Source organism: Octodon degus, unplaced genomic scaffold (assembly GCF_000260255.1).
Source record: "Octodon degus isolate 3935 unplaced genomic scaffold, OctDeg1.0 scaffold00048, whole genome shotgun sequence".
NCBI classification, from domain to species: domain Eukaryota; kingdom Metazoa; phylum Chordata; class Mammalia; order Rodentia; family Octodontidae; genus Octodon; species Octodon degus.
The window spans coordinates 4512253-4523423 of NW_004524624.1; the positions used below are offsets into that span (position 1 = coordinate 4512253).

Genomic DNA, 11171 nt, shown 5'->3' on the forward strand with positions numbered 1-11171 from the left:
GTGAAAGTGTTCCTCAAATGTATAGTCTATTTTCTATAATATTAAAAGATAGTGCCTTACTGTTCTTATTGCTGAGACAAAATACCCAACATGCAAAATTAAAGAGGGAAGGGTTTATTGCAGCTTATAGTTTCAGTCCACAGGCAGCTGCTTCCAAGGAGAATGGCGTGGCAGAGGGGCACTACAAAGGAGAAATGGTTCATGACAAAGCAAGGCAGGCAGAAGGCAGCAAGCAACAAGTGAAGTAACAGCAGCTGTCTGCCTCTCCCTTTTATCCCTTCCAGGCTACCTGCCCTTTGAAAGGTGCCACCCACACCCAGGGTGAGCCTTCCCATTATCGACACCCAAAACTATACCAAAACAATCAGTAGTCTAATTTAATAATCACATACCCTTAATCCCAGCATCATATGCTCTAAATCATCTTTGAAACTCCCCACCTATGACCACATGAGGCTTTGGAGAGACATCTATATACAAGCCATAACAGAGAAAACTATGACACCATTTTATACAAACTACATAAGCACACCATGTTAAATATTATAGTGTCCAATCAAGTGGACTCCTACTCCTGAACATTTTATTATAAGAGAAATGAGAAGTCAACACAAAGAACTGAAAAATAAACTCAATCTATTGAGAAAAAAATATTTTTATCCATGTTTTTAATACTTTTTTTTCATTTTTTATGTATTTAGTATAGGATCTATAGGGCCTCACTACACAGATTGGACTCCTCTTTTTCAGCTTCCCATGTGCTGGGGTCAACGCTGGCACAGCACAGAGTGGGCAGCGGGATCAAACCCAGTCCCTGGGCCTGCCTAAGCAGGCACTTTAGTCCACTGAGTTATCTGGCTAGCCCTTTTTTTTTTTTTTTTTTTTTTTTTTTGCAGAACCAGGGATTGAACTCGGGCCCTTACTCTTGCCAGGCAAGCACTTATTCTACTGAGCCATCTCCCTGGACCCAATATGGCCCATTTTTTAAAAAAATCTTTTATTTATTCATTTAATTGGTACAGGGTCTTGCTATGCAGCTCTGACTCAGGGATTCTCCTATCTCAGCCTCCCCAGTGCTGAGATTACAGGCACATGCCACCACACCCAGTTTCAGTGGCCAGCGCAGTGCACCTGGGGCTCTGGGCCACTGTGGCATGCGGCACCAGGAATCAAATCTGGGTCCCTGTGCTTGCAAGCAGGCACTTAGACCACCGAGCTATCTCCCCAGCTACCTATATGTTGAGTGATTTTTTTTTTAATATGTTAAAACCCAGTGTGAATCATGTTCTTAGTAGAGGGGTCATCAGTTGTAACTGTGGCCTCCATCAGTTTGTGAAGCTGAAACCAGGAAAGGTGCTGGAGCTCCCCAACTGTAAGCACAGTGGGCCATCTTAACTCCTTCTGAGGCAGGGCTTCAGCAAAGGAGATGTGACCTTCCCATGGGATGCACATGCCCTTGGAAATACCTGCTCACAATAAAACATTACAGGCCCACAGAACCTTAATGGTCATCCTCACGTATTCATATACATGCAGGACCACATCTAGAAGATCATTTCTAGGTTAGGATGAGGGACATGTAGATCTTAGTAGCTGACAGGCACTGGGGACTAGGGTGTATGTAGCTCAGTGGTAGGTACTTTCCAAGCATATGCAAGGCTCTGAGTTTGATCCCCAGCAACACAGGCACAACACAGGACACAGACACAGACACATATCCACATACACAAAAGGCTCAACAAGCATCACCCAACTGCCCTCCAAAAGATTCTCTCCAATGACACTCCAGATCTCCACCATCTATATCGCCCTCTCGTGTTGTACTTCCCTCAGCAGCCTGGACTCCAAAGACCAACGTCTTAATCCCTCCACTGGACACGCCCTTACTTCCTTGGCTCTCTGTTGCTCCACTGAACTCATCTGGCAGAAGTTCAGTTCTCATTCAGTCTGCACCTACTCCAAGTCCATACCCAGGCAGAAAATCTTCACTTTAAATGTCTGACCATGGCCCTCAGGAGGCTAAGACAGGCGCGTCGAAGGTGTGTGTCAGCCTGGCGTACACAGTGATAAAGAATGACCCGAAATACAGAGCAAGTCATTGTCTTTTAAAAAAAAAAGTTTGATCATAATCTCCATAGTAAAATAAAAACTTCCAGCAACCAGCCATATCTCCCTAGTTAACACATTATCTTTGTCTCCAAAATGACTTGAATTCCTTCACCTACTTCCTCTCACCCTCAAAACTCCTGCCTCCCACCGCTCCTCTCAGTTGATGGCCTCACTAAAAACAAAAATAAATAAATAATAATAATAATAATAATAATAAGCACTATCTCTTCTTCCTAGGACAGACACACCAACCTACCTATGCCTATACACACACACTCTTCTTTCCTACTGCAAGGGACACAGTCCCTACTCTTCTACTGCCAATTCATCTTACCTTTTCTTACCTATCTAGGACTGCGCTCTAATGATTCTTACCCCTCTGACAATTCTCAAACTGCTATCTCCACCCTGAGTTTTGACTTCATATATCCACCTGTTAACCAGAGGTATGCACCTGGATGGCAGGTAAGCATCTCAAATCTGAAATATATAAAACAAGATTCTTAATTCCCTATGCCCTGCTTTCCCTAGGTTGGGAAGAGGCACCAATTGTTCTATGCTTCACAATACAGCTTGACCCAGTGCAGTCGTCCTTAACAGCCTCCCCTACCCTCTAACCAATCTATCCAAAAGTCTTTTTTTTTTTTTTCCAGCGCTGAGGAGGAGATTAAACCCAAGGTTTTGTGCATGGTAGACAAGTACGCTACCAGTGATCTATACCTCTGACTCTACCAGCAACTCTTGATTTTCCTGTCTTCAAACCCTATAAGGAACCCACATTTCTCTCCACCTCCAGTCTCCTGTTGTCTCTTACCTAGACTACAGTGACAGTGTCCAGGCTGTTCCCCCTCCTCAGCAGAATATCCAGCATGATCTTTTTAGAATATAGGACAAATCCTGTTTGAAATAATCCAAACAGGATTTTTTTTTCCCGTGGTCTCAAATCCAAATCCTCACCATGCCAGCAAGGCTCTGATGCTCTTTCTACTTTCTGTGTCTGTTCCAGTTTCAGGGCTGTTGCTCAATCAAGGTAAGATCATTTTGCTTGAGGATATCCACTTGTTCTTCCCATCTGGAATGTTCTCCCTTTGGATTCTCACACAGTGAGATCTTCCATGTTACCCAGGCCTCTGCTGTGCCCTTCCCTGGGAGATCACCCTAGACAATGCGACCTGAAATAGCCTCCTCCTTCACTTTCTATTCCAATCTCCAACATGATTCTTCTTCATAGCATTCGCTGTTAACTGAAATTACATTATCTGTTCATTCATTTGCTCTCTATCTTCTCTCCTATAATGGAAGCTACATGAGCTTAGGATAATGCCTAACACAGTGAAGATGCTTCATAAACATATAATGAATTAATATTACTTTTATGATTTTTTTAAACTTAACCATATATGCAACTATTACATTGTAAATAAGTTATACCCATGGAGAAATAATAAAAGAGAACAGTGAGCCAATCATGGTGGCACATGCTTGTAATCCTAGCACTTGGGAGATGGAGGCAGGACGATCACTTCAAGTTCAGGCCAGCCTGGATTCATAGTGAGTTCAAAACCAGCATGAAAAAACTTACTTTAATAAAAAATAAGGGGCTGGTGAGATGGCTCAGTAGTCTAAAGCACCTACTTAGAACAAGCTTAGCAAAGACCGCGGTTCAATCCCCCAGCACCACAAGCCAGCCAGCCCCGCTCCCTGGTGGGCTGAGCTGGACACGGACACACACACACACACACACACACACACACACACACTAAATAAATTAAAATTAAAAAAAATTTTTTAAAAACATATAAAAATACTTTCTTTAAAAAAAAAAAAAAGACCAGCATGAATTACATAGCAAGATCCTGTCTCAAAAAAAAGTGAGCCAGAGATGCATCTCAGTCATAAAGCACTTGTCCAGCATACACAAGGTCCTGGGTTCAATCCTCCGTACAATACAAAAAAAAAAAAAAAAAAAATGTAAGTACTTGTAATTTTTTTTGAGGGGAGGGTTCAGTACTGAGCCAGGCCTTTCACATTGTGCTACATACTTAGCCCTTCTTTTTTTTTTTAAATTTTATTTTTATTTTTATTTTTATTTTTTGGCATTTTAGGACAAAGTATACAGGGTCTCACTATGTAGACTGGACTCGTAATGATCCTCCTGTTTACAGCCCCCCAAGTGCTGGGATTACAGGCATACCCAACTAAACCCAGTCTCAGCGTGCCCTGGGGGCAGGGCCCACACAGCAGGCCTAAAATCAAACTCCCACCCCCTGCATCACTCGGCTCTTTTTAAACTTTTTACTTTGAGCCAGGGTATCACTAAATTGCCCAGGCTGGGCTCAACCTTGAGATTCTCCTGCCTCAGCCTCAGTCTTTCTGGCTACTGGGATTACAGTTATGCTCACTGTACCCAGCTTCTTAAAATTTGCATTATCTTAATGTTATGTTGTTGCTTCAATAAAAAACAATGGCCAGCAGGGAGTAGTGGCACAGGCCTGTAGTCCCAGAACTCAGGAGGCTGAGGCAGGAGAATCGATGCAAATTCAAGACCATCCTGGGCTACAAAGTGAGTTCAAGGCCAGCCTAAACTGCACAGTGAGACCCTGTCTCAAAACAGACAGGAAAAAAAAAAAAAAAAGGTTAGTCATGGGGGCACATGCCCATAATCTGAGCACTCAGGAGGCTGAGGCAAGAAGATAGCTACTAGTTTATGAGCAGTAGGCTATATGGTGAGTTCAAGGTCAGCCTGAAGTACATACATAGTGAGACCTGTGTCAAAGAAAAACAAACCAAGTTGAGTATGGTGGCATATGCCTCTAATCCTAGCAGTCAGGAGGCTGAGACAAGAAGAACAAGCCCAACCTGCATTATAACACAAGACACTGTCTCAAAAAATAAAAACAGGGCCAGCAAGATAGCTCAGGGGACTAAAGCACCTGCTTAGGCAAGCTTAGGCAAAAGTGAAGAGTCTAGCATCACATGCTGTGCCAGCCCTGCCCCCAGGGTGGGCTGAGCCAGACAGAATCCGGGGTGTGGTGGCACACACCTGTAATCCCAATGCTGGGGAGGCTGAAAGCAGGAGGATCGCCACAAGTCCGAGCTGCATGGTGAAACCTGTACAACCAAGAACATTAAAAAAAAAACTAGACCAAAAACAAAATGTTGGAACCTAGTCTGACCAATTTAGTAATTTAGTGAGATCCTATTTTAAAATGTAAAGTAACGCTCTTTGGTTTCGGCGGCACAAGCAAGATGACGAAGGGAATATCATCCTTTGGAAAGCAGCGTAATAAGACACACACATTGTGCTGCCGCTGTGGCTCTAAGGCCTACCACCTTCAGAAATCGACTTGTGGCAAATGTGGCTATCCCGCCAAGTACAAAAGAAAGTATAACTGGAGTGCAAAGGCTAAAAGGCAAAATACCTCCGGAACCGGTCGAATACACCTAAAAATTGTATATTGTAGATTCAGGCATGGCTTCCGCGAAGGAACGACACCTAAACCCAAGAGAGCAGCAGTTGCAGCGTCCAGTTCATCTTGAGAATTCCAGCAATCACTCAAAATAAATGCTTTGGTTTTAAAAAATAAAATAAAAAAAAGTAAAGTAAAGTAACAAAAGGGCTTAGGATGTAACTCAGTGAAAAGGACCTGGGTTCAACCCTTAATATCACAAGAAAGTACCAGGTTTTATGTCCTACATGAAAGATGAATGAGGATCTGTCAGTCCTGAGGAGTCGCTACCCTACGCATGGGCTCCTGGTGCCTGGGGGCTGGCCTGGGACCATTAACTAGGCGCCAGTACTCTCCTCTTGAAGACGACAGCAACAGCAGACAGAGCCACGTTCTGACCATGATGGATTAGGACATAAATACACCACTCCATAATGTTACCTGGACAGAAACACAACATGGACATGTTCCAAACCATAAAATACTAAACACCCTCTTTCCCATCTAATGATGGGAAACTATTGCTTCTTTTCCAATTTTAGGTTTGGCCCCACTTTACTCTGTTCTCCCAAGAGGTAAGATTTATAAAAATGGTGAATCACAAAATTGTCCATTTCCTGACAGCATATAATCCACAGCAACATCTTAATTCCCTCAATACTTTCCAAAATCCTGAGCACAAGCCCAAACTTTGTCACAAGTCCTTCCAACAATGTCTCCCTCAGATGCCCCTTTGTTCCTGATGGGCTGCACTTTACACTGCTGAAATACACTGTTAGCCCCACTTGTTTGACTACTGCTGTGCTCCCAGTTGACTCTGCCTAGAAGGTGTGACACGAGGGCCACGACAGGCCACCGTCACTGTACATGCAGAAATCACAGAAGGCAGCTGGAAAGCTGACCCCAGGATATACTATCCGTGCTGGTTTCTCTGAACAGACAGCAGCTGATTTGCTTGGCATCTGCCTTTTTTCCTAAAGGCTAGATGAGAGGGGAAGAAGGCCTAGTTAATGCAATATCCCAGCAAATAACATCACAACTAATCCCAGATGCCCCGCACGGCTTCCCTTCCCTCCCGTTTCTGAAAGTTGCCCTGAGCACAGGTTTAGAGCAGTGCTGGAGGACTGACTCATGGGCAGAGCCTGAGGCAACACCACTCAAGTACTTTAAGCCACATGTTCAAGCCCAATAAATTAGCCCAGGCTTAAAGAAGTCAAGCTGTACACATGTAAGAATTTTAATAAGCTTGGAAAATGCTACCTAGAGCTTATACACAAGCTTACTGTACCAATGGGATTCCCTGCCACCAGCCACAGAGTGCTAAGCCCCTAACAAGAGCTGTCGAGCACGTGGGGCAGCAGGGACAAGAAGGCTGCTAGGTGCAGGTTTCCTCAGGAGTTGGGGACTCAGCAGATGGCTGGCAGCCAGATGGAGGGAGAACAGAATAGGGCAGGCAGCTCCGTGGAGCCAATGGCATTTACTAGGAAAACATGTGGAGGGTTTCTTTGGTGGCAACACCATCCTCACACACCCTTGTAGAAACTAGCAAACACTGTCATCAATGTCAGCATTTATCAAATGCCTGTATCCACAACTCTGTTATATACAATAGAGAGTTCTTTAAGCAAACACGATCTCTGACTTCTAGATGCTTACACCTAATATAAATAAAAACAATAAATCTGTCCGAAGGATTATGAAACTGAACAAACATGAAATAATCAAAAGCACTGTACCTTATATAATGCAGGGGAGTGATCACTGAAGGAAAAGTCATGGGAGATGACTCTCTAAGCAGGGTGGGACGAAGCGCAACAGCTACCTTGGAAAGCTAAGTCTCCAAGGGAGAGGTCACGTTTTAAAAAAAGCTTCCATTACTGGCTACTGGGCTTGGGCAAATTCACTGATTAGGAAAGAGGAAGTTGGGAGCAGCTTCAGAGGTGATTCAGAAGCACAAATACAACTACAGAAGGAAAAACAAAAACCTTACAAACTGCCCAGGAAAAGTAGAGGAAATCATCACACCAGTATACGTTTCTGAATTGTTTTTTTTATTCATGTCCCCTTCTCACATCCTTTTACTATACGTTATAGGTCCAAGAGTAACTATCATAGCCAACATCAAATCAAAACTACAGTAGTTTCAGAATCTGACTTTCCAAATAGCACAAATCATCCCTTACCCCAAGCCTGAGAATTGCTCAGGTGGGCTGTAGCAATTATCAACAAAAAGCCTTTTTTTGGGAGAGAGGGAGGGAGGGAGGTTATCCCACTGTAGTTCAGTCTGGCCTTGAACTCACTATTTAACCCAGGATGACCTCAAACACAGTTATCATCCAGCCTCAGCCTCCCAAGTTCTGGAATTATAGGCTTGTGGCACCACACCCAGAACTTCACTGAATCCTTCAAGAAGGGAGGATGCAGACCCTGGGTCCACATGGGACAAGACAACCACCAGTATCAGAAAGTTGAAGGAGGTAAAAATAAATCATAGCACTAGCAAAAATTTATAATACTTACCTGATTAAAATTTTTGAAGGCAAATTCTTTGTAGATGGCATCTCTCTCATTTAACTCTGACCATCCTGCTTTTTTAAGGTCAAGTAGAATCTGGTTCCTCTCTTCTGTCTGCAACAGCTGAGAATCTGAGGACTGAAGAGAACACATTTCAGATGTGAAAACAGGAAGAACTCTAAATATGCAAGCAAAAAATAAACTTACAGTTCTTTACCTTAAGAACAAATGCAAAAAAAGTCTCAAGACAACAAATTCTAATAAATTTTTTGTTCTCAAAATATAGACAAAAATAAGGGTAGCTCTATCCAAAGCCAGCTGCCTCCATGACATCTTATCTCCACAGCCCTTACTGCTGCCTTGAACTTCAGAGTTCAGCAACTCTACAGATACAGTTGGGTTTCACCGTTACTTCTGGACGTCTTAGACGTTTCACAGAATTCCAGGACTTTGGAAACTGAAGTGAGAACATGCACCCACAGAAACTCTGCAAGTCCACTGGCAAGAAAGTTCTGTATGGCTTATCCCATAAAAGGAGGGAGGAGCCAGGGAGATAGCTCAGTAGAGTAAGTGCTTGCCTGGCAAGTGCAAGGTCCTGAGTTCAATCCCCGTAAAAAATGCTGGCAAGCCAGTTTTTCTTCCTTGTAATTCAGGGTTCTGAACTCCCATCCCACTGCTTTTTGGATGGTTTCTCATAACCTTGGCAGCCATCACTGTCCTACCGATACACATTTTCAATATTTGGGATTACTCTCCCCTTTAACATTTGACAAAAGCTGATGCCCAGAGGGGAAAACACAAACATACATTTATGTTGGATTTTGTATAACTTCTAGGGATCCAGACTCTCTACTATAGGTAAAAAGCCCTTGCCTTCTAAGTTCATGCAATTCTTTCCTCAGAACTGCAGTAAGACCAACTCCTTCCTCGGCTGGCCAGAGGACTATCCAACCGAAAGCACCTGCGTGCACACTCCACACTGTTTCCACTACTGATGACAATATTCAAAAGCCAAGATCCTTTTGGTTAACAGACCCCACTTCCCATGACATTTCCCCTATAAAATAAAAATTTTAAATGCCATGACCAGAGAAAAGAGACATTCCACTAAAAATTTGTAAAGTGTTGATCAATCCCTCCTGTCCTACCTTTACAGATTATTACAGGCTCAAGTGAAAGAGAACCCCACTAAGAAGTACTGAACTCATGTTGAGGGTTCCTCAGCAAAGGAAACTGGGCTAAGCTGAATGAAGCTGTACCTATTTTTCTTCTAGAATCCTAAATCCCTTACCAGAGACACTACTATAGTTCAGAGGATAAAACTTTTACCTTTAAGTAACTTAATATAGAGGAAAAAGGATGCTAAGAAACTAATTTTCTACTTTTTCTTCTTTGCCAGGTGTTTTTATTACTTTTCTCTCATTGCTGAGGCAAAATACCCAACACCCAAAGTTAAGGAAGGAAAGGTTTATTTAGCTCACGGTTTGTGGAGGTTTCAGTCTATAACCAATTGGCTCCACAGCAGAGTGGCACATGGCAGATTTGATTGACACCTTACAAATTATGCCAGAGTGTCATTTCTCTGGTCATGGCATTTAGGATTTTATTTTGAATTTATAGAAGAAATGGCATGGGAAGCGGAGTCTGTCAACCAAAAGGATCTTGGCGGTTCATGTGGTAGAAGACAGCAAAAGAATCAAGGGAAAGGGAGGAGGAAAGTGGGAGAAGACACTTGCTGTCCCTTATACTGCATGCAGGCTGCCCACCCTAGGTGGATGTAGCACTGACGCCATAATCCCAGCAGCAGCCACTGAACCAATCACATACTAGCTGATGCTTCTGGGGGACATCCAGATACAAATCATACCAGGTGAGCTGCTCTTCTCACACAACAAAGGGGGAATATAGGAATATTTCTTAAACAAAAACAATTAAATGCAGCCAAGTGTTATGGCACACAACTGTAATCCCAATGTGGAAAGGCTGAGGTAGGAGGACAGCAAATTGGAATCCAGCCTCTAGGCAATTTAGTGACTTGGCCAGGCCGTGTCTGAGAATGAAAAATCAGAAGTGGGGTGGGGCTGGGGATATAGCCGAGACTGAAGCCCTGGGTTCAATCCCCAGTGCCACAAAGAAGAAATAAAAAAGAGCTATTCGTTAATCTTACAATGACAGTTCTGAAAAAATTCACAAGTCTACTATAGGAAATGATTTAACATGTCTTCTAAGCATGTAATTATTTCGTTAGCTCAGGTAATTTCAAAGAAATTGATTAAGTATGCTGTTTGCTATGCAGAAGTCCCCCTGGAAGTTGTGGCATGTAATGGAAGCCATCAGCGATCTGCGCTGTGGCTTATCACAGAGGGACCATGTCCACAAATGAAGTGGGCCATTCCATTTACATGATACCAAGGGCCCCCTTGAGGGTACACCCTCAGCAGAAGCCTTGGTGGGGCCATAATTTTGTTCCCTCAAGGGAGCTGAGGGAGAGAAAAGCACAGAGTCTGGAAAGAGTGCTGCAGTCTTGATTCCCGGGCCAGTTTTTGTTTCGCTTCAAGATGCTGATTCTTGGCCTCGCTGAATTTCAATACCCTTGTTTCTGTCTATAAATGTGGACATTACACTATCTACCTGTTAAGATTTTTTTTTTGAACGGTTTAAAATGATCTTGAATGCAAAGGCATCCGGTAGAGGTTCTGAAATGTGGCAGCGATTCCAGTCCTTTCTGTTTATTCCTTCCTTCCACCTCACCGTAACTGTACTCCATCACAGGCACCAGGCAGAACTATCCCTAGAGACGCGCCTTGGTGACCAAACGCACTGGCACTCTTTTTCTTTCACTCTTTCTGTGTGTTTTTTGTTTGTTTTGTTTACATTCTCTCTTTCGGAGCTACCAAACACAGTACTTCTCTTCTCCCACCATCGGACTACTTTATATCTCTTCCACTGAAGAAATTTCAAATAGGTTAACAACCAACTAAAGGAAAGGAAACGGTGAGTCTAACGCAATATTTGTCCACTAGATGGTGCTACATGTTAACCTTCCCTTCAAGTTGGCTGACTCCAAAATATTATCTGAAGTAGGAAAATTAACTGAAC

The 11171-nt window shown here is 43.1% G+C and overlaps 1 protein-coding gene and 1 pseudogene across 1 annotated transcript in view; one reads left to right on the plus strand and one right to left on the minus strand.

Moving 5' to 3' along the window:
* Pcbd2 (pterin-4 alpha-carbinolamine dehydratase 2) overlaps window positions 1-8204 on the minus strand; it is a 48424-nt gene extending 40220 nt beyond the window's left edge. The window contains exon 1 of the mRNA XM_012515015.1: window positions 8079-8204. The gene's annotated coding sequence lies outside the window, so the exon portion shown is untranslated. The remainder of the gene's footprint in view (window positions 1-8078) is intronic.
* LOC105742366 lies at window positions 5359-5687 on the plus strand (annotated as a pseudogene).
* Window positions 8205-11171: the final 2967 nt, after the last annotated feature.